Source organism: Solanum verrucosum, unplaced genomic scaffold (genome assembly GCF_900185275.1).
Source record: "Solanum verrucosum unplaced genomic scaffold, falcon-dt-bn FXZP01000017.1, whole genome shotgun sequence".
Lineage (NCBI taxonomy): Eukaryota > Viridiplantae > Streptophyta > Magnoliopsida > Solanales > Solanaceae > Solanum > Solanum verrucosum.
In genome coordinates this window covers 791,314-816,234 of record NW_026020078.1, presented here as the reverse complement: position 1 = coordinate 816,234, position 24,921 = coordinate 791,314, and the positions used below count along the sequence as shown (strand labels likewise).

Below are 24,921 nucleotides of genomic sequence, written 5' to 3'. Positions count from 1 at the left end.
TCTATATGTAACATGGCGTATAGAACCCCGAAGGACTCCGTACAAGCCACTTAGCTCTCATAACATAAGAAATATAACAATAATATTAAAACAATAGTCCAAGTCTAAGTCATTTTATTAAACGAAAAAAGCGGAAGTCTAAACTCATGTCTCATCATAGCCATCTAATACAATCCAATGAAATTGGGCCTATCCCATACATCATGTTCAAAATTGAAATACAAGAAAGAAACTAAGACACTAAAAGTTCGTCCTCGAAGCATGAGGACTCACCAAAGGTCGGAAATCAATCAAATCACCAACTAGCCACGAAACTAAGCACCTTGAATATCGGACCCTACATTTGAGAAAATATAGGCAAGAGTATGCGTTAGTACAAAACAATGTACCAAATATGATAGCCATGCATAAAACATTTAAAACATGCTAAAAAGGAACATTTCCTTTCATGACATGCAATTGACAAATCTAAAACATGATATAAAGCTTTCTAAAACATAAGTCATAATAGTCATGGTCAATGCAATCTAACTTCTTCTTTAACATCTTTCAACTCATATGTGATACTCCTTGAGTAACCTTAGTTCATTTGAGCTATAACATGGAATCCGGTGTCTCCCCCATTGTTCTACTTGCCTAAGGTAAAACCTTGAACTTCTAGTTTAAGTGGATCCACTAGCTAATCAACCTATGGGAGGACATAGTTTATGGGATAAGGAGATCGCTACTAGAAACCCGGCCTCTACTAATGGGAGAGCTTCCATCTCATAAGATTAATTTGGAAACCTGGCCTCTACCAACGGGAGAGCTTGCATCTCATTATCAATATCTACTCAGTGCTAAGCATAAATTCCCATGAAACAGTCATTTCTTACTTGACTTCATTACTCATGAAAAGGTGACCTTGGACAACCAATTCAAGCTTGTTTCATTAAGATAGCTCCTAGTCTTTGATTCAATTAGGTAAGAAAGCCTTTCAACCTAAGAATCCCTTTCTATGTGAGAAAAGTCTTTCACATCATGCCAGTAAGTGTTTTAGTGAGAATGTCCTTCCACAACACAACAGAATCATCATTGGTACTTTACTCTCAAAGCACCCTTAAAAACATTTGCATAGATTCATAAACATATGCACAAGTCCATAGTTTACATCCTTTAGGTCAAAACCCAATTTCAATCATCAACACTTAGAAAACATGGGTTAGATATGGATTTCATCATATATACATGTAAAAATAGTAATACATGCTCAATTTCATAAAAATTTTCCTTGAAGATCATAATCCCTCAACATATAGTTCATAATTTGAAAACATAAGGATCACATAAAAGCATTGCAATTCATCAATTCATGCATAGAAGATCATAATTAAAGCATTTAATTCAATAATGATAAGAACCCATGCTAATTGAAAAAAACCCTAACTCAATTGGGCAATTCTACCATTTGAAATAGAGAGATTTAGGAACTCCATGGATGAAAGGAATACATGGATGAAAACTATCATACCTTGACTGCAATTGCTATCCTTCAATGGAGGAATTTGACCCTTAGCTTGAAACCCTAGGTGAAATCTTCTTCTTCTTCTTCAAGTTTCTAGAGAGAGAATATTTGAGAGGAATTGGATTTCTCTTGGGAATTTGGAAGAATGAAGTAAATGGGGTGAATTTGGGGGTTAAAAGGCTTTTATAGGGATTCTAAACTAGCCAAAACGACATAGTATTGAAACTAATTAATTAAGAAAAGACCCAACTAACACTGAAAATTAACTGTCAACTGCCACCGACGAAACCCCACCGACGGACCGTGGATGGACCTACAGAGAATGTTACTGCAAATTTTTCTTGGGTTTAATCTTTCCCGATTATAAATCATATCTGTCCTGCACGCCTGTCACTAAGTTCAGAGACTTTTGGCCTGACCCATGGCCCCTGGACCATGGATCATGGACCCACCTACGGTCCATAGGTCCCACCATGGTCTATGGTCTGGACCAATTTTGGAATGACCAATCCACGGACCAACCTACGGTTCATGGTTCAACCCACGGGTCATGGATGGCACCTGCTACTGCTGCAATTTGTTGGGCTTCCCTCTTTCGAATTCGGGGTGTTACAATATCTCCCCTTGGTATCATTCTTCTCGAATGAGATTTAAATTGGTTCAAAATGAGTAGGAGAAGAACTAAGAACCCAACCTAACAATGCAATTCATGAAACCAAGAAGGAACTATCAACTCCAAGCTAGGACATTCTCAAAAAATCACACGAGGGGTGAAACTAACTCTATCAGCCCATTATGCATGCAATGCACATAAATAAGGAGGAAACATCAACTACATAGGCCAATTCCTTCCTACAGCCTCCACTACGCATTTTCCTCCTTTGACGTCCCGACAGATTTCCTAGACCCCTACTACAACTAATATCTCAATTGGCAATTATGAGGCAACTACTAGTCCTAATAAGGGGACTAGTAAACCTAGTTTGCCTAAGGAAGTGTCGTTTGCTAGTTCGATTAATCCTTTCGGAGCATATCGCACATATGATTATATCACACAGAAAGAGGTTTCCATAAAGGAAGGAGTACCTTACATAAGGTGGATAGAAGAGGATATCAGTAGGATGAATAAAATTGAAAGTCTTCAATTTGCTGTTATTGGAAATGTTTCATACGAATGGTCAGACCTGGAGGAACTGCGAAGAAGTATTCCACAACAATGTGGGATAAAAAGGGAGGTGTCAGATTGGTTTATTTCACAATCGACACATCCTTATTCGTCTCAATCTTCATGAAGATTTCATTAATCTTATCTCTAAGGGAGCATTTTATATTATGTGCAAAGATGGGTACTCTTATCTATGCGCACATTGATACATGATGATAAGTTTAAAATTAGTGAAGAGACGACAAAAGCAGTAGCTTGGATTTCTTTACCTAACCTTATACCCAACTTTTTTGTTAAAGAATGCCTCTACTCACTAGCTTCTGTTGTAGGGATTCCAGTTCATCTAGACTTGGCTACGATCAATAAGACTAGACCTAGTTGTGCTCGAGTAAAGGTATTGGTTGACCTAAAAGGTACTTTTCCTAAAGCGGTCCAGATGGATATTGAAAATAAAGCCACGATAGATATTCAATCAGAAATAGTTCTTATTAAGTATGACTATCTCCCTAAATATTGTAGTGGATGCAAAATGCAAGGGAATGACATGGAGGAATGTCTATTGCTAAGGCAATCAAAGGTGAAAGAAAGTTGTAGAGAGCAGAGGACTGCTGCTATTCCGATGCCAAAGGTGCATCCTTTTCAAAAAGGAAAGTCAAGAATTTTATCAAGTGGTAAGGTAGTTGGTGATCTAGGCAACTGGAATGTGGTAAAGAATAAGAATTTCAACAGGGGCAGCAATCAGCGTACAGAGAAGCAGAGTACAGAGAAGCAAGAGATATTAGTAGAGAACAAATTAAATGCTCTTAGTGAGGAAATGACTATCACAAAGGAGACTATCGCAAAAGATAATTCTCAAAAAATGAGAGAAAATGTACAACTACTAGATTAGCAGAAAGGGGAAGAGAAGGAAACTACAAAGAAGACGGAGAATGATAATGAAATTCTTACAACTAAGGATTGGATCAATAAATCTTTTGGAAAATTTATGCAAGGTGATTCTTCTTCCAAGATTGATTACAAGTCTACTGAATCAGGTGTTCCTTCAACTGAGAATCAATTGGCAATTGTAAATAAGGTAGATGAGTACAATTCAGAGTCAAAAAGTAGTAGCAATCAACTAATGACTGATAATGAGATAAAGAAAATTGAGAATGTGAAGAAAGCCAGCAATAACAATAGTTCTCAGTCACAATAGTTGATAATGAATGCATCTGAAGAGTTTATTTCTCTTACAAATAAGGTTTCCTACACTAATCAATCCCTTGCTATTATGAAGGTTCCTACAGCGATACAAACATATGATTCACCAGTTATAATGGTGAAGCCAAAGTCTCCTAATAAAATCCTTCATGATATTATCAATCACAAGGTGGGGGAACACAGCGAGGTAGGCAAATATGGTGCATATCAATGTGTTATTCCAATAAAAGAAGCAGAATTTTCAGACTCTTTAATAGATCAGATAGCTAAGGAAGGAGACCTATCACCTAGGGTGATGAAGACAACAAGGAAAGGAAAAAAACAAGGCAATGAAGAGAATACTCAACCCATCAGAGCGCAGCCAAAGAGGAATTAATCAGTGTCTTGTTAATGATGAAGTCCTTTATTTGGAATATTAGATTAGTGAAGTCCCAACATGCTTTTCAAAGGCTTCAGATGCTTCATAAGTTTCATAATTTTATGGGCCCACCTACAGTCCGTAGGTCCCACCGTGGTCCATGGTCTAGACCAATTTTGGAATGACCAATCCACGGACCGACCTACGGTCCGTGGTTCAATCCAAAGGTCGTGGTTGGCCATCGTGGATGACACCTGCTACTGTTGCAATTTGCTAGGCTTCCCTCTTTCAGATGCGGGGTGTTACAAGTTTTAACCGTTTTTTTGATATATTAATTCTTTAAAAAATATGTAAAAAAATGTATTTAGAGGTAACTGAAATTTGTAGGTCCCCTTTTTAATCTCTTTAAATTTTATCTTTTTATTTTGTTATCTTCACTAATACATTTTTTTCTCCATTGAAACACCTCTTACTCTATCTTCATCTCCATCTCTATTCACTATTTTCATTTCACTAGTCTTTCAATTATCCGTAAAATTCAACATCATTTTATTGTCGTTGATTTCACTCTATATTATTGATTACGATTTTAGAAACGTAAACTTTCTTGAATTTTGAGTGATCCATTTTGATTCTCTTATTTTAATCCAAAAAATATGAATATATCTTCTTTTCTCTCTCTCTCTTTTTATAATCGAAGTGTGACCAAACTAGTCACATTTTTATAATATAAATTAAAAGAACAAAGCATAGCTGGTTCAAAAACAATAACAAAACAAAACACAAATCGACAATGGCCCAAAGACAACATGTCTAGATTTGTTTAGAATTTCTCATAGAATTTATATTTTTTTTATCAACTTTCTTATGCAATCTTCACTTATTATTTGAGTTGTCAAGAAAAAATGGGCTTTCAAAAATAATCATTCTCCAAGAGAGAAAATTCGTGGGAAGGGTTCGAAGAAGATAATGTGAATATTGTAGTACATTTTTTTCTTTGAAGTTATTTTTAAAAAAAATTGTTGAATAGTCAAGAAAAAAAATATTGAAGGTTGAAATAATGAAAAGAGCAAGGAAGAAGAAGAGAGTGGAGGGGGTATGTACTTTTAAATTAATTAATTGATGTAATTAATTTTAAAACATGTTTGAGAAAAAAATGGTGAAGAAGTAAAAAAAAAAATATGTTGTGGCACTTACATGGTTATATGTGGCCAGTGGAGATGGTGCTATAATCTCAGGGTGATATTTAAATCACTTCAATATTGTTAAGGAAAGTATTTAAATGTCCATCAAGTTACAGTGTTAAAGTAAATTTTACTACTTAATTCAGAAGTAATTTGATGCATCTTCTTTTAAAGTATATCAAAAGTTTAAACGGCTAGAAGTTAAATGAAGAAGAAGTAAATATGAGATGTGAAAAAGTTCATCTAAATTAAAATTCAATAGGATAAGAAAGTGAAAGAATCTTTGCACTAATGTGTAATTAAAATTACTCATTTGATTGGGAAGTGATGATGATCTAATTAGTTTTATTTGTCATATAATTTATTAGCAATTAAATTTTGTAACTGATAACTTAATTTCTTAATAGATAAACGCATATACTCTCTTGCTTAAAAGATTCATATTGTGATTACTTCTTCAAAATTTGATGTGCAAGCATAATTTACTACGTATTTTAAATGATCTCAATCCAATAGTCAATTTCATTTAAATTGACATTACGTTGTTAAATAAATTCTTTAATATTTACTATTGTTGAATTAAATATTTTATAATATTTTTGTTTAGTGTAGTAGTAAAATGGTAATTTAACTTTAAACTTTTGGGCTTCCTACTTTTAATAATCAGAAAAACGGTCATATTTGGCTAGGAATGGCAATAGGATAGGGCAAGCCTCGACCTGCTAAGATTTAACCCGCCCTACCCCACCCCATTTAGAATTTTTTTCAATGTTGTAACCCGCCTTGCCTGCCCCGCTACACCCTGCCCCGTTTAAGTTTTAATTTGCACTTTTTATATGTTATATTAATTATTTATACTTGTTCTTAATGGCAAAGGAGAATAACCGTCAATACAAAAAAATCATCAAAGAAAAATTTACCACTAAAATATTGTACTATTTAAATTGTCCAAAGCAAACTATCCTCCACCTACACAAATACACCCAAAAAGATTTCATCTTCAGAAAATCAACCAAAAAGGGAATAAAAAAACTTCTGGAGTCTGTATTTTTATCTTAAGTTATAAAATTCAATGTATTTTGTTCTATATCTTTGTTGTTAGCATTTCTTCAACGGAAAATAGAAGTAAAAACTTTAATAAAGTACGTGACTTAATCATTTTAACAATAAGTCATTGTCAATCATTATTGTATATCTACATCTTAATTATTTTTAAAGTCCAAGTATATTTAATAAAGGAAAAACCACACCATATACATATTTAAGAGACAATATTACGGGTTTTAAACTTACTCTTAAAAAAATCTTACTTATAAAAGTTTATTTACGGATTATAACATATCAATTAAATTTAACTTTATTTAAAAATCAATTAAAATTAAATTTTAAAAATATTTAATCTCGTTATATTTTTATATTACTAATTATTAATAGTTAATCAATTTGATTGCAGTTCCTTTTTTAAAATCAGTAATTATCAATTAAACAAATTTAGGGATTTACATTGATTACAGTTCCTTGATTACCATTACACTCCAAACCATCCATTCACGTTAATCCCCCACCCCCCCACGCCTATCCAATACTACACGCCACCACCCCACTACCCCACCTTCACAATCGTCCCTCCCATCTATCTCACCACCTCCACTATCCCAACTTCACAACCGCCCCTTCCATTCTGTTTCTCATCATCATCATGTTGAAGAAAATGATTGTAATGCCTCGAAAGAGTCCTCGATTAGTTAAATCAATTTCTATGCATGAAGTACATGCTCCAACATTCAACATATTGACTCAAACCCCGCCATCAAAAAATGCGAAATTCTGACAAAGGGTGGTTCCTCTCAATTGAAAAATCAAAAGGAGAAAACAATATGAAGCAAAGAAAAGGGTAAGTCCCCAAAATCAAAAGGGAAAAAAGAGGAAGGGAGAAATTGTAGAATCCCATTCTGATTCAGATTCAGATTTTGTAAGTGAGAAAAAAAAAGGAACAAATGTCGAAGTTGCTCAATCTTCAAAACCATCAACAAGACAAGAACAACAAGAAGAACAACAAAAAAGAAGGAATCAGAAATCCCAATATAAAAAAAAAAGACAAAAAAAATTGTTAGAATAAGTATTATATTTAATTTATTTTCACATTATTCAAATTAGTGATTTTTTTTGCTAAAAAATTACATTATGTTTATTGTTGTTACGAAACTTTTATTTTGGTGAAACTTGTATGAAATGTGAATAATATTTGTATGAATCTGACTATAATATATTATTTTTGAATATTGTATGAAATGTATTTTGACATTGGAATGAAATTATATCAATAGCCCAATTTGTTGATTTTAGTACAGTTTGTTAAATTACTCTGTTTTGTATGAATTATGACTAATATTGATATGAAATTGAAATTTTTCCTAATAGGAAGGTTTCTTTTTCAATTTCTCCATTAATGTATTTAAATTTTAAACATTGGTATGAAAGTGGTATAAATTGATATTAAATATTGTTTTATTGTAGTTGGATAAATTTATGAAAGTAGCTTGTTAAATGTCACAGTGCACATGAATCTGGTATGATATTTGAATAATATTTGTGTGAATTTGTTTCAAATATGTCATCATGTATTACTAAAATTTATGTATATTCATGTGAATGAAATATGAATAATATAGGTATGAACTTACTTTTATATATGTTTTATGAATGTTTATATGAAATTGATTTATTTTTGATATAATTTATGTGATATAATTTAATTATAACTACTTATAAACTGAAGTTGGTGTTGGAATGAAACATTAATAATATTGGTATGAAGTATGTTTTAATTTTGTATAAACAGTTTTATTTTATAGGCAAGGAAGCTATCCACACACTGGTCTTCATGCACAAACATGAATGTTTTTGGCGATCTGTTGACTTTCCTCGGGCAAGAGAAATTTCATCAATTTTTGGAACAAACTCCATTTGGTGTATTTTATGAGATACACCACATAAAGATTCAATGTCAGTTATTGTGCCATTTGTTACTTCTTGAAACTGAAAACGTCAGAGACGACATATTTATTGTCAAAATAAATGTTACAGTACTACGTTTTGAGATTAAAGAATTCGCAGCAGTAACTGGTCTCAAATGTGGACTTCTTAACGACTTTGTTTCAGATCCGTCTTTTCCAAATAGACTTATCCAAAAGTATTTTGGTGAAATGACCAAAGTCCCTAAGTTAGACTTCTAATAAGTTTAAAGAGGCTAGCTTCTTTGAGCTCAAAGACCGTTTTAAAATTGGTGTTCTGTACTTCATTAGTACATTTCTGACTGGTTCTGAGGCCTCCAAAAAAATCATACCTAAATTGTATTTTGATTTGGTTGAGTCTGATCAGTATGTCAACTTCCTATGAGGTAATGAATGTTTCAGACTGACTCTTAAAGCTTGCAATCGTAGGTTGGGAAATAATCTTACATCATTCAAATTTACCCAATTCCACTTAGCCTTGCAGATTTAATTTTATGAGTGTTGTCATCCATTTGACAACACAGTTGCTATCTGTGTTTCAACTGGCACACCTCGTATTCTCAACTGAAATACATCAAATGAGAGTATTTTCTTCAAGGACTTAAACAATACAATTTTTAGAACATATGACAACCATGTCACTTTTTAGTTATTGTCCTTTAATAATTATCATTTATTACCTTTGTTTTATAATTTTTAATTCTTCCATCTTATTTTGTTATTACAGCATAAATTTAAAAACATAGTGCTTACGGATGAAGAGATAAATGTCATTGATCAGAACAATTTACATGAATCTTCTAGTCACCATGAGACAGAAAATCAAGCAACATCAGAAAGGAACGATGTTGACTTCGATGAAAATTATGTAGAGTTAAAAAAGGAAACTGCAGAGGTATACAAGAAAAAATTATCATTTAATTTTTTTTTTTACATATTACAAAGAATTTATTCACTCATTAATGTTTAATGACAAGTTCGGAAGGCGTTGAAAGAACGGAAGGATAATGTTATTTTCTCAATCCCTTTTCAATTACTTAATACTACATATTATTATGTAATCTTTTAATGTTTAACATATATGTTTATATCTATTGACAAGGTTGACAAGCACATGATCGACTTGAAAACATATGTTCATAATTCGACAAAATTGATAATCGATGAGATTAAGTCTTCAAGAGGTCAACCAACACAAACATCACACCAAGAGGTATTAAATGATATTAAAGGGTTTGAGAAAGTTAAGAACTAATCAATTGTTGTATCTCTAATTTTTATCTGAAATTGATAGTATCATGGTATGAATTGTGTATGTGCCAGTAATTATGAAAATTATGATTTTGAATTGAAGTTAGTACTCTATTGGTATGAATTTTATATGAGCAAATGTTATGCATTGTTTTTCCAGTTGTATGTTTGTTTGATATTGGTATTATGTTGGTATGAATATTGAATGAAGTAGTTATTATGCATGTTTTTTGTTGTTGGTTGAAAGTGGTAGTATAAAATTTGTATTAGCTTTGTATGAATAATGTATGAACTGGTATTGTACATTATTTTATGTTGGTTCAAATTAGGTATTAATATAGTATTAAATTTGTGAAAGGCAATATTTATGACAGGTTATTTTTGTTGGTTTAAAATTTGTATTAATCTTGTATAAAAGTTGTAAGAGACAGTTTTTATGCATGATTGTCTGAATGAACTTTATTTTACTTCATACATTAGGATGATGCCCATCAACATGTTGAATAAACTGAAAAAAGCTCGAATGGATCAGCCATCAATTTCAATGAGGGAATACGTAGATATTTCAAACACTGATGGTATGAGAACCAATCCTAATGTAATATGTATATTCAATTACAAAGTTTTTTTAACATTAAATTTTATTTTTTGAATATATAACTGAAGCTTAGAATTCAATTGACCAAATAGTTGGTGGGGTTTTTAATGCTGACATACTTGGATCATCAACTTCAAAACCACCAACACTGGATGATTATCCCGATTTAACCATGACACAGATTGTTGAACTTGATCTAATTCTCAATGCTAATACTACTCCAGATGTGCAACCAAGAAATAGAAACCCCGACAAGTATGACACATCTCAGTACATTCGGTTGTCGAAAGGCGATAGCAGTGTTAGAAGAGGTCCTATTTTCTGTCGTATCAAACATCCATTTGAAAGTCACAATGGGTTTGAGGTTGCAGGTATATGTATAAATAAAGATAATTTTTTCTTGTATACTATCCAAACAATGCGTTTATAATGTTTTTTTCCATATATTTTTAATGTACACAGAAAATCTGCTTATTCAAAGATCAAAGATAAATTTGAACCTCAAATGAACTTTGGTGTTGTCAAAGTTTCAAAAATGAATTTTTTCAACATAATGGTCAAAACTGGCAGGCCTTGGAAAGTCGGGGTAAGTCATATCTATCAAATTTTTTAATAGTTAATTTGTAACTCATACTCCAAATTTTTGTAATTATTTTTTGGAGTTTTGTTTAAAATCAGTGTTGATATCCATTATGTATCCATTTTGAATGATTTGTGTATAATTTTCTTATACAATAGCCAACATGTATGCATTTTGAATGATTTCTGAATGAGGATGGTATAAAATGTTCACTAATATGAACAGTACATTATATATTAAACTTGCATGAATTTGATATCCAACAGTATTCATGTATGCAATTGGTATGATTAATGAATGAATTTGGTATAATAAACCCACTGACATTAATAATACATTAAACAAATAGCTGGATTGAATTTGATATCCATTCTATATATATTTGAAACCTTTTTTAATGGCTTTTTATTTGGTAACAACATGTTGATATCATTATGTATTATCTGCGGAAGAAGGCAAAGTATTCTCCACTACCACTATCATACAGTATGGTTGACTATTGATTTATGACGTGGGTTGATAACATTGAGAAACAGTGGAGAGATTCCAATTATGACATGAGTTCCATTTCTCCTGACCACGATGTTGGACAGTGCATTAGAGGTTTCAAACTGCTTGCCAACATTCCTTGGGACAGAGTTGACGTTATCATTATTCCTGTCAATGTTAGTAAATCATTTCATTGATTTTTTGTTGTCTTCCGAATCAAGCTTAGATGTCTACATGTATACGATTCGATGATGGGAGGAGCTCTTCACAGCAAGAATATCAATATAGTTGTTGGTAAACTTGCCACAATGATACCACTTGTTTTAACTAGCAGGAAATTTTATGGTAAAATGCTTGATCTGTATGTCAATAAACTCCCCAATTATGTTGACAAGTCTCAATCCGACCCACTTGAAGTCAAACATATGACGCATCTGCCTGAACAAGAAGAAAGTTCCAAGTATAAAATGATTTTTCTTTCAATTTTTTTAAGTGATTGAGATTTGTACACATGTCTATTTGTTGAATACATCAGCAATGGAGTTTTTGATTTGTGTTCTGTTGATATCGATGCAAAGTACCATCGTCAAAGGTATGCCACAATCATATGGCATTATGGAAAAACAAAGAATGATGATGGCGCGATCAGTGAGAGTGAAGTAACTGATACTGTTGCTAGCAAATTTGGTGGACCCCGCATAGCAAAAGAACATGCTCCGGATATCAGCAATTATCATACACCAAGATCACGAAAATCAAATTTGAGATAGTTGATTGCACCTTAGACCTTTTAGAATTACAAGTTTTTTTTAACTTTAGATGATATTTTTGTGTTTGTTACAGCTTTAAGTATTTGATATATATAATATTTTTTGTTTTATTCCAAAAAGATACCAAACTACATATGAATTACAGATTAACTATTGTAATTTCAGGATACTAGTTATATACAAACTGCATTCCAAATGGATACATCATTCTAAAGATAAATTACACATTGAGTATAATAATTTTCGGGTTAACAGTTATATACAAATTGGATTCAATATTTAGAGTTCATGATCTTACAGTGTCTTATAATTGGTATCCAAATTGTACACTTTTGGCATCTAAATTCATACATGATTGGATTTTTTTAATTCATATTCTAACACAAAAAAAGAGAGAATGAAGTTGGTATCCAACCTATATAAATACCTTGTAGAAACGATTATGCCAATGTAAAGATACCAACTACACATGAATTACATATTGACTATTGTAATTTCAGGATACTAGTTATATACATACTGCATTTCAAATGGATATACCATTCTAAAGATAAATTACACATTGAGTATAATAATTTTTGGGATAACATTTATATATAAAATGCATACAAATTGGATTCAACATTTAGAGTTCATGATCTTACAATGTCTTATAATTGGTATCCAAACTGTACACCTTTGACATCCAAATTCATACATGATTGAATTTTTTTTACTTCATATTCTAACTTGGACACCTTATGAATACCAAATTAATACTAATTGTAAATTATATTGTCTTAACAAATTAAGTATTTTAAAGATGTATGAAGTTGGTATACAATCTGTATGAATTCTGAAAGAAACGAATCTTACAATTTAAAACAAAGATCATTAAATTTTGGATCAACATCAATTACATCTGATTTTATTTTGATTTAGAGTAGGACACCAGTTGGAAACCAAATTAATACTCATGCTAATTACATTAACTAATATCAGTCGTTATTAGGTTGCATACCAAATGGATACCAAATGCATACCATAATTACCTTATATAATGAATTTTATATTTAGCAGTATGCAATTGGTATGATTAATGAATGAACCTTGTATAAAACATGAACAATATATTAAACTCTTAGGTGGAATGCATAGTCAATAAATATTATTAGAAAACAAATGAATACATTGTAACAATCAAACAAAACATGAGTCTAAAAGATAAAATAAAATAAAATTTTTGTATAGTCTAAACAAATAAACTATCATTTTTATGGCGCAGGATAATTTGAACATGTCTTCCTGTTGTGGCCCACTTGACATCTACTGCAAGTAACTTTAGACATTTTGAATTTCATATTAGCAAATCCCTTCTAGCGTTCAAGTTGCAGTCTTCCTACCGTTCTCTTTGAACCAGGCGACATCAATTTAGGCTCTGAAACATAACTTGGTATATCCCATGTACTCTCGCATATGCATCTTGAAAATTCTTCAAGCTATAAAAAGGAGAGCAGTAATCTATTTCATGCAGTCTTTTGTACCTAAGAACTGTCATTCCATGTCCGCGTGATATCTCATCATTTTGAAATCTTCTGCAACTACATTTCTTGGTGTTTAAGCATATACTATGTACCGCTTTGGTCCATCAACAACAACATGCAAATGAATTGTTGATGGTATTACCTAACACACAAAAATATTGGTCATTAAAATGTTGTTACATAAAAACAAGCCACAAAAAAGGTGTCAACTATATACATAATGGATATCAAATTCATTCCAGCTACTTGTGTAATGTACTGTTCATGTAAGTTGGCAGTTTATACTAAATTCATTCAGTATTCATACCAATTGCATACATGAATACATTTGAATATAAATAAATAAAGGAAAAATTATACCCTCATACTGGTAGATAAAACAATAGTTTTCTGGAGCTTAAGATCATATCTTTTTGTCAGCTCTGATCTAGTTTTTGCAGCCTCCTCGTTGTGCTTATGAATCCATGTTTGAATTGTTATCCTCATAAATTCAAGAAGTGAAATCACTGGTAACCTCCTTGCTATCATGTTAACATTATTTAAAGATTCGGCTATGTTTGAAGTCATGGTCCATGTTCGCTTACATTTTGAATAAGTCCTTGACCACTTGCTATACCCGATATTGAATAAATAACCTCTTATTTTTGGGTCTATCTGGTCTATTCTTTTCATAATCGCCTCAAATTGTTGTATTGTATAAGCCTTTGTCATCGTAAAAGAAAGCTTCTTCAAATCTTCAATATTCTTATGGAAGTTCTTCAAAACATTACAGCATAAGTTTCATATGCAAGCATAATGTTTCAATCCAGGATATACTCGGATATACTCTTGCAGTTCTTTTCCATATGCTCTCGTTATACAGTTTGAAAACACACCTTATATCATAATTATTCTTGCATATAAATATAAAAGATTCAAATAATACCTCCTGGATCCATAGTGCATGGAGTCAACATTGTACCACCATATGCGCCTCTTAAGACTGCACCATCAACCACTACAATTGGCCTACAACACTCCCAACCTCTAATACATGCTTCTAATACAACAAATGCATATAAAAAGCTCTCACATTCCTTTCTTTCCAAGCTTAAAACAGAACCAGGACAGGTCTGCTCCAATATATACAGATAACCTGAAAGATTTTCCATTGTGACAATTCTTTTTACAATTTGATATCTGAATATCACAACACAACAGTATATTAACTAAATGCAAACTGGATACCAATTAGATTCAAATTGGACACAACATGAATATCAATTGGATACACAATGAAAACCAATTGAATAATGGATATCTGTCTAAAAACAAACTGCATGCCAAATAGCTATCAAATTGTTGCTTTGCTAAAATTCATACCAACTTAGTTCATAAATTAAAATATAGAAGTTATTTCGAATAAAAATCTGATAGTTTAGCATATGACTCAGTCGGATCTCTACGCACCAATTTTATTGCCTTTTCTTTAACTTGTTAGGCTTGCATGTATTTAAGTGAAACATCATGTACTTTCAACATGTCTTCAGCTATATCTTTCGGAGTGTATACAGTTACTGGATCAATAAATTTATCCATTATCAAAACAGCTACAACGTCAATGATTCCATGACGCCTTGCATACACTCTATCTCGAACAGAACAAGTGTGATCCGCATAGTATTTTTTTATTTTGAATAGCCCCGATTGATTCAAACTTGTTGAATTCATCAACCATGAACAATTCTCAGAAGGACACTTCAGGTTATAACTGTTTCAGAAAACAAAAAAAAAGATCAATCAAAAATTTATATACCAAATTTATACAAAAATAAATACACATACAAACAATCAATGAAATTATTACCAAGAAGAACTAGAACGAGATACAAGAAATCTGAATTTTTCAACAACTCCATAATGTTGCATCACCTCCATAAGTGTTTCTTTATCCTTGTAAATCTGATTTCTAGCTATAAACAAATTAGAAAGGTCACTAATTACTTCATTTTGTTCATCATTATTTTCGTCAACAACTCCACCCAAATTCATCCCTACCAAGCGGATGGAGTTATTTGAGTACAAATAAAATTAGTTAGTGGTCTACTAACATCAAAATGTCTCCTATCCACAACAACTATAGAATCCTGATTATCCATTGCTATATTCTTCAGAGTCATGCACAATGGATATTTCGTAAAGAAATCTACATTAGCTTTATTTTGATCTAAAAAAACCTGCACACCCACATCATTATGGATACTTACAGGTGGACATCGATCACTAACTATATATTTTATCTCTATATTATTAATATTAACATCTATCTTAAGCTACGATGCTATCGCACTTACTAGACCACTATACAAACTAGAAAATTCATATATAATCCCCCTCCATCTGAAAATCAACATATTCCCCTGTTTCATTAAAAAATAACAATTAGTCTTATATAATACAAAGCAATAATAAATATGTTGTATTTATATTAACTTTTCCTACCAAAGATAATATAAATTTCATCCAAAACTTCATTCTACTCACACAAAATTATACACAATCGTCATTACTTATTCATACAAATATCATTCCAAACAGTATCCAAAATTCATACCATAAAATACATTTCATAAAAAAATAACATTTCACATTTCATACCAAATAATACACATTTCATACTAACTTAATACACATTTCATACTAACTTAATACACATTTCATACAAATCATTATACTTCTTACTTATATTTTTTACACAATACTGAATTATTTTTCATACCAATTTCATTCTTCTCACACAAATTTATACACAAATGCCGCTAATTATTCATACCAATATCATTTCAATCAGTCTACCAGAATTCACACCATAAAACACATTATATAAAAAATAACATTTAACATTTCATACCAACTTAATACACTTTTCATACAAATCATCATACTTTTTACTCATATTCTTTACACAATAGTAAATACATTTTCATATCAATATCATTCTAGTTACACTACCAAATTCATTCCAACATATACATTTTATTTATATTTTCAGGAAAAATTATAATAATCCATATTATAATTTTAATCTGTATATCGAATCTATCTCATTATTATTGTCAAATTGACTAAAGAATAACAGTTTCATAACAATGTTACAACAAATTTCATACTTTTTTTCCACAAATTTCATAACTTTACAACGACAGACTATTAATATTCGATACATTTATATTCAAATCATTCATATATTAAGCCAATTTCACACAAAATCATGTTATAGAAAGTATACAAAATAACAAAAAAAAAGAAACGTACCAACAAAATCAGAGAATGTCATTAACTACAGCTTCACAAAAATTAGTACGTATTATCAACAAAATGGATGGTTTATACAAAAAAATCACAACTTAAATCTAGTATACATAAACAAAATCACAAAATGTGATTTACAGTTTCATTGCTCTTTTTTTTTTTTTTACATTTCAGTAATATACAAATACAAATCATTAAGAATACTAACTTGAAGGATCCCATCTACCACCATGTTTAATTAATACTGATAAAAAGTCCTCCATCACAACAAAATGAAGATTTTTCAAACAAAAAAAATTGAATTTACTCGTCAATGACAATAATTCTCGAAAAAAAATGAAGAGAGAGAAACGTTGAAGAAAATGGATAAAATCAGATTTTTTAATTAATTTTAACAGATTAGAGTGAATTAAGGAAGATAAATATTCCTAATTAGTTTGAATCTCCTAAATTTATGCTAATTAACAATTATCATCAATCAATTCAAAATTAATTAATACACCTATTTCCGTTTTTTTTTCTTTTTTTTCTTCAAAATCGATTTATTTTTCTTTTTTATCTTTTTATTTTTTTCAAAACAGAATTACAATTAATTAAAAAAACTCTTTTTTTTTTTAATAAAACTAGTATTCGCTCCCGCGCGTTGCGCGGATATTTTAAAAGTTATAATTTTAAAACCAAAATTATTTTATAAATTTTATTATTAAGTTATTGTATTTTTATATTTTATTATTCACATGTTTCGATATAGTGAATATAATGTTCAACCTCCTCATATATATCCGCGTAATACATAGATAGTATCAAGGAATACGAAAAATTTAGGCATTACAAAAATAAATTTTTTTTTATTATTATTATTATTATTATTAAAAACTGAAAATAAAATTTAAAATTTTAAAATGTTGTGTTATCAAGGAAGTGGGAGGGGGGGGGGTCGTATTTTTCATCTTTTTTGTGTGCAGATATGTATTTAATTTTAATTTTAATTTAATTATTAGTATTATTCAAATTAAAATTATGATAACCTCCCCCAAAAAAGGAATCAGACACCCTATTTTATAGAACTGTTTTAAAATTGTTTCTCATTTAATTGTAAAAATTACTTTAAAATCTTTTTAAAAACAAAATAGTAATTGGTTTTTTTATAGATAATATATAGATAATAAATATGGTAATATATATAGATAGATAAGTACTTTTTTCGTTCATCCGTTTTATACATTTAATTTTTAAAAGAAAAAAACTGAAACAGTAACTTTTTTTTCTTTGATAAAAAAGTTTAATTATAAAAATTACTTTAAAATCTTTATAAAAACAAAATAGCAATTATTTTTTATAGATAATAAATATGGTAATATATATAGATAGATAAGTACTTTTTTGGTTCATCCGTTTTATACATTTAATTTTTTTTAAAAAAAAACTGAAAAAGTAACTTTTTTTCTTTGATAAAAAAATTGAATTATTTAATTATTCAAAAATGGCAATTAAGGTTTCACGTAAATTTGAATTGCAAATTTATCCTTATTTACAGTTTTCCTAATCTTTTTCTTTTAAAAATTTTAATCTTCTTTTCTTTTGACATGTGTCATCTTTTATTTAATTTTAAATTTTATTATTATTATAATTCAAATTAAAATTATGATAACCTTCGCCCCAAAAAAAGGAATCAGACACCCTATTTTTTAGAACTGTTTTCAAATTGTTTCTCATTTAATTGTAAAAATTACTTTAAAATCTTTTTAGAAACAAAATAGTAATTTTTTTTAATAGATAATATATAGATAATAAATATGGTAATATATATAGATAGATAAGTACTTTATTTGTTCATCCGTTTTACACATTTAATTATTTTTAAAAAAAAATCTGAAACAGTAACTTTTTTTCTTTGATAAAAAAATTAATTGTAAAAATTACTTTAAAATCTTTTTGAAAAAAAAATAGTAATTCTTTTAAAGATAATAATTATGGTAATATATATAGATAGATAAATATATTTTTTTTCATCCGTTTTATACATTTAAATTATTTTAAAAAAACTGAAACAGTAACGTTTTTTTCTTTGATAAAAAAATTTGAATTATTTAATTAGTCAAAAATGGCAGTTAAAGTTTCACGTAAATTTGAATTGCAAATTTATCCTTATTTACAGTTTTCCGTAATCTTTTTCTTTTAAAAATTTTAATCTTCTTTTTTTTTTCTTTTGACATGTGTCATCTTTTCTTCTCCTAGATATATACAGTTAAGGTAACGGTATATTTTTTATTTTTTTATTTTTTAAAAAAAACTGTAAAAACTGCTTGTTGAATTTTTCATTATTTTTGTAGTGTTTTCTATTTTTTTTAATTTTTTTTTTAGATTTTAAATTAATTTTAATAATTCTTAAATTCTCTTTTTTTGTGGCGCTTTCTCCTTTTATATATAGATAGATTTTAATAATTCTTAAATTCTCTTTTTTTGTGGCGCTGACACGCAGGCATATTTTCTTCTCCTATTATATATAGATAGATAGATTTAATTAGAAAAATGTGCTTGAAAGCCTATATATATATATATATATTTATTTATTTATTTATGTTTCTTTTTTCAGTAATCTCTTCTAATCCCGAGAAAATTTACTTTTAGGAATAGGTAAAAAATTCAAATACATTATACTCTTTTAACAATAGTGTATATGTTATTTCAAAATTTTAATTGGGACCAATTCATATTTTAAACAAATTAATATACAAATTAATGAATATCTAAGGATAAAGTTAGAAATTTATTGTAATCACTTTGGAACATGTAATATTTAAAGTCTACATAATTGGTCAATTCTAATTCAGATATTTCTTCTTCTGTCATATCAAGAGGCCTATTTCTCAACATCAAAATGCAATAGACTTATCAGAAATACAATATAGTATATTGATTAGTAAACATTATCATTCCAAAATTTTAAAACTCAATCCACTCTATTAAGAGTAATTCAAAATTTTAGAGTTCAATTACTATAATTTCCTGAAATTTATGATTTATTGCATTAAAAATCTGTGTTGAAAAGAAAGTTATTATATATGTAAAAGTTGTAAATGTGAAGAACAGTTAAAAGTTAAACTTATTTCATAATTCAAAGTCATAATTTTTTTTTATATTTTCTTAAAATATTTAATTCAAATGTATGAATAGAATTTGAATCATGATCTTTAACTCTTAAGAGAAGAAATCAAAACCAAGTAATAGCATCTCTAACATGATATTTTTTTCATTTAGCTAAATAAAAAGCAAAAAAAAAAAAAAAAATTCCAACCAAATTTATATATAAAAATTGTATGCGTTCTACTAAATTTTTTCATAGCATTAGATAAATTCTAAGATGGTTGCCAATAAGAAATAGGAGTTGGCATATTTGTGAGTTTAGAGCAATTTCAAGATGATTACGGATTAAAAAGTATTGAAAATTAAGTAAAATTTAATTTAATGTACCTTATAATACATGTGCAAACACTTCAAGCATGAAAAATATCAATCGATGTACATATACTTTACCAAATTGTATGTGAAATAAATGATCAAGAATTTGAAGAATGGTTAACGGTCAATTCTCTTTCCGTAGCATATACTAACTGAATCCATGATTTGTTCTTAGGTGAATTTAACCTACAAATATTCCTACTGCTTCTTTGTTGTGTAAAAGATCTGCAGGAATATATATATATCTATATATATATATATATATATAATAATTTTCTATAATGATGAAATTTAAAACTGTATTGAGCAGTTATAATTGATTTCAAATTTTAAAAAATATGGATTTATTGCCTACAATTTTTCCGTTGATATAATATTTTATTTTTTTATGCTATTTAAAGGGAGGCATGTACGTGTATTTGCTACAAAGGAGGAGGCAAAATAGAGCAAAATAACTGATTTCAATTTAAACTTTAAAACAATACTTATCATGTTGGTAGGTTAGTTTTTTTTATATATAAATATTGTAATATATATAGATAGATAACTACTTTTTTTGTTCATCCGTTTTATACATTTTTTTTTAAAAAAAAAAAAAAAACTGAAACAGTAACTTTTTTCTTTGAATAAAAAAGTTTAATTGTAAAAATTACTTTAAAATCTTTATAAAAACAAAATAGTAATTTTATTTTTATAGATAATAAATATAGTAATATATATATATAGATAAGTACCTTTTTTTTCCATCCGTTTTATACATTTAATTTTTTTTTAAAAAAAACTGAAACAGTAACTTTTTTTTCTTTGATAATTTTTTTTGAATTATTTAATTATTCAAAAATGGCAGTTAAAGTTTCACGTAAATTTGAATTGCAAATTTATTCTTATTTGCAGTTTTCGTAATCTTTTTCTTTTAAAAATTTTAATCTTCTTTTCTTTTTTTATTTTCTTTTGACATGTGTCATCTTTTCTTCTCCTAGATATATACAATTAAGGTAACTGTAAATTTTTTATTTTTTTTAAAAAAAAGCTGTAAAAACTGCCTATTGAATTTTTCATTATTTTTGTAGTGTTTTCAACTTTTAGTTTTTTACTTTTAGATTTTAAATTTTAATAATTCTTAAATTCTCTTTTTTTGTGGTGCTGACATGTAGGCATTTTTTCTTCTCCTATTATATATAGATAGATGTTACAATCTGAATTTTTTTATTGTTACAACTTGAAAGTTATATTCTACTGCTATAACTTGAAAATATTAGTCTAATAATTGTCATTTATAAAATTTTCAATTAAATATGAAAATGAAAGAGGAGAACAAAAAAAAATGTCACCAATTAATAATGTTAATCCGCATTATTTCATTTTGCTTTTGGGATCAACCAAAGCTCAGCTGAAATAATGGGCCTTATGGCCCAACACAACTCATCCCTGCCCTGCCCTTTTAAAGTTGGGAAAATTACGCGGTTAAGCAAACTTATACTACTTAATTACTCATCATAGCTATAGTTTGCTACAATTACCACTCACGACTAACATTATACATTAATTACGCGGGCTGACTTCGAGTTTGTATAATTAGTCATGTTTGTATATGTATAATTCGTCAAAATATACAAATACATATGTATAATATACAATTATCTAACCTATATACATATACAATTCACCTCTCTCCCACTCTCTGCCCTCTCTCGCTCGCCTCTCTCCTCTCTCTCCCAATATCGCTCGCCTCTCTCCTCCCTCTCCCAATCTCGCTTGCTATATATACAATTGCATATGTATAATATACAATTATCTAACATATATACATATACAATTCACATCTCTCCCCCTCTCTGCCCTCTCTCTCTCGCCTCTCTCCTCCCTCTCCCAATCTCTCTTGCCATATATACAAATATATATGTATAATATACAATTATCTAACCTATATACATATACAATTCACCTTTCTCCACTCTTTGCCCCCTCTCTCTCGCCTCTCTCCTCTCTCCTCTCTCTCCTAGTCTCGCTCGCCTCTCTCCTCTCTCTCCCAGTCTCGCTTGCCTCTCTCCTCCATATAACATGTGGCTACGAATTGTAATTATCAAACTATAGCTATGGAGAGTAATTAGACTATTTTTGAGTGGCTATATGTGAAAGTTCCCCTTTAAAGTTTTAAAAATATTAGATTTGACCCGCTCCGTCCTACCCCGCCCCATTTAAGTAGTGTCCTATCTTGCCCTGTTAAACCCTTGTCCTGCTTTATTACCATCCCTATATTTGGCCTTGCACTATCACAAATAAGTCACATTTGCTCTTTGATATACTTTTTCAATATATTTGCCCTTTTCATTCAATTTTAGGGTCATATTTATCCTTACGACATTAAATCTTCGTCTTCTTAATATATTGTCCAGTTTCTTCAAAACAATTTGTCATATCTACCCTTATACTCTAGAAAAAGATCATATTTACCCATATAACGTTAAATCCTCATGTCCCACCTTTATTTTCTTATGTGATTTATGAGTTTTTTTTTTCAATTAAATCTATTTGCCCATTTACATGTAAACTGATAAAGGTGCTCAATAGGATTATTTATTTTATTTTATTTTTGTACTTTTTCTCCTATGATTTTCTATTGATAAATTCAAGTATATATATATATATATAGGAAATAAACTTTGAATCAATTAATGAAATGATAATTTTCCCGATTACAAATTTGGATGTGATTCAATAAATATAATCTGCTGCACAAATGGCTTGCAGCTGAAAAGGAACTATGTAGAAACATAGTGATCGAATGATCGTGAGTATTCTGCTAAGCAAAAATCTAGAGAGAATGTAGTATTGATCGACGTTTCTTAATTTGAGATAATTATCTTTTATTTGGAATAAGTGTAATTTTTTTATTTAGAAAATCAATGTAATAAATAAAACGGGTAGGAGCAACAATTATCTATTACAATAAAAGAAGTTGGATTTAATTTTAACAAGATTTGATTGGTGAAATCATATCGGCCATAAATAAACAATGAAATTGTTGAGTTTTAATTTTTTAGTGGTAAGGACCCGGTTGGCCCCAAGTTTTATTTGGGAATATTTAGGAAAAACATGGGAAAAATTTAATCGTTGGCGTTTGACCACATAACTTAGTGAATTTTTTGCCAAGAATCCCAAGTTCTCAAATATTAGAAAAATTAGTTTTTGGAAACTTGAAAAATATTTGGGAACTTTAAGAAATTCAAAATTTACCTCAAACTTTTATATTTTTAATAGATTGTAATTACAACCGAATCGAACTAATATTTATCCACCACATGGTTATGGTATGTAAATTATGAATTTCATTTTTTATAGTCTTTTAGAAAGAAGGAAAATAATAATAAAAATTAAAGCAAAAGTATAATTTGAATTGTGTTTTTTAAAATTTTGTAGAAAATTATTATGCTGTTGATGCTGATCTTCGGAACACGAAACGATTTCTAGCTCCATACAAAGGAATGCGACATAATTTGTAGGACTACATGGGAAGTGAAAGAGAGCCTAAGAATGACAGAGTTATTTAACTAAGGACATGTCTCTTTGCGTAATGTAATTGAAAGAACATTTGGTGCGTGGTAAAGTAGATTCAGAATACTGTGACAAGGCATGAACAACTATGAATTAGACATGCAAGTGAAAATAGTAGTTGCTTGTGCTGTATTACATAATTTTTTGCGTGAAAATCAAAGCAATGATGAAATATTTAATGAACATGAACGTGATGATATGGTTACTGATGAAGATGACGAACAATCAACTCAAAGTAACAATATTATTTCGTCTTCTCAGTCATCTAAAAGCTTGTTGGGAGGAGATTGTTGTAGACATTAAAATTTTGTGGACTACAAGACGTGTTCAATTCGAATTGGAACTCTAGAAGGTGTGTTCAGATTCAATTAAAATTCTCGGAGTCTACTCAACCCTAAACTCTAGTTCATGCCTATATAAAGGGTACTAAATTCCCTTAAAGGGCATCTCGAAAATTCCACATGTTGATGGAATATTCATATAGAGGTCAAATCTAAAGGAATAGTTTGTTATTACATCCTTCGGAGGTTGTTATAATTATAACCGAATCAATGACAAGTTTGAATATGCATTAATGTATTGCTCTTGTATATATTGTTATTTTGTTGTTGTTGATTGTTATCAATTATGTTATAAGATTATTTTTAACATAACATATTCATTATAAATAGATAATACAAATTTATGGATATTTTTAATAGTTTTTAAAACTTATGTGTATAAATCATATTTTTTTGAAATAGTCAAATATTTTTGGAAAACTTGGGGCCAAGCACAGGCTATTAACTTGGAAAAAACTTGGCTCAAGTATTATTTGACAAAAATACTTGGAAACTTGGGGACAAACGCTAGCTAAAAGAGTTTAACTAAGTTAGTAAATTAATTAAGGGAAAAATATGTCCAAGAGGATCCACATAGGAAAATTAAAGTGAGCCATGAGAATTTAACGCAATAGAAATAAATATGATTATTAGAGT

The 24,921-nt window shown here is 29.4% G+C and overlaps 1 pseudogene; it reads right to left on the bottom strand.

The window, feature by feature from the left end:
• Positions 1-14,550: 14,550 nt before the first annotated feature.
• On the bottom strand, positions 14,551-16,952 carry LOC125824231 (uncharacterized; annotated as a pseudogene).
• Between the last annotated feature and the right edge of the window lie 7,969 nt (positions 16,953-24,921).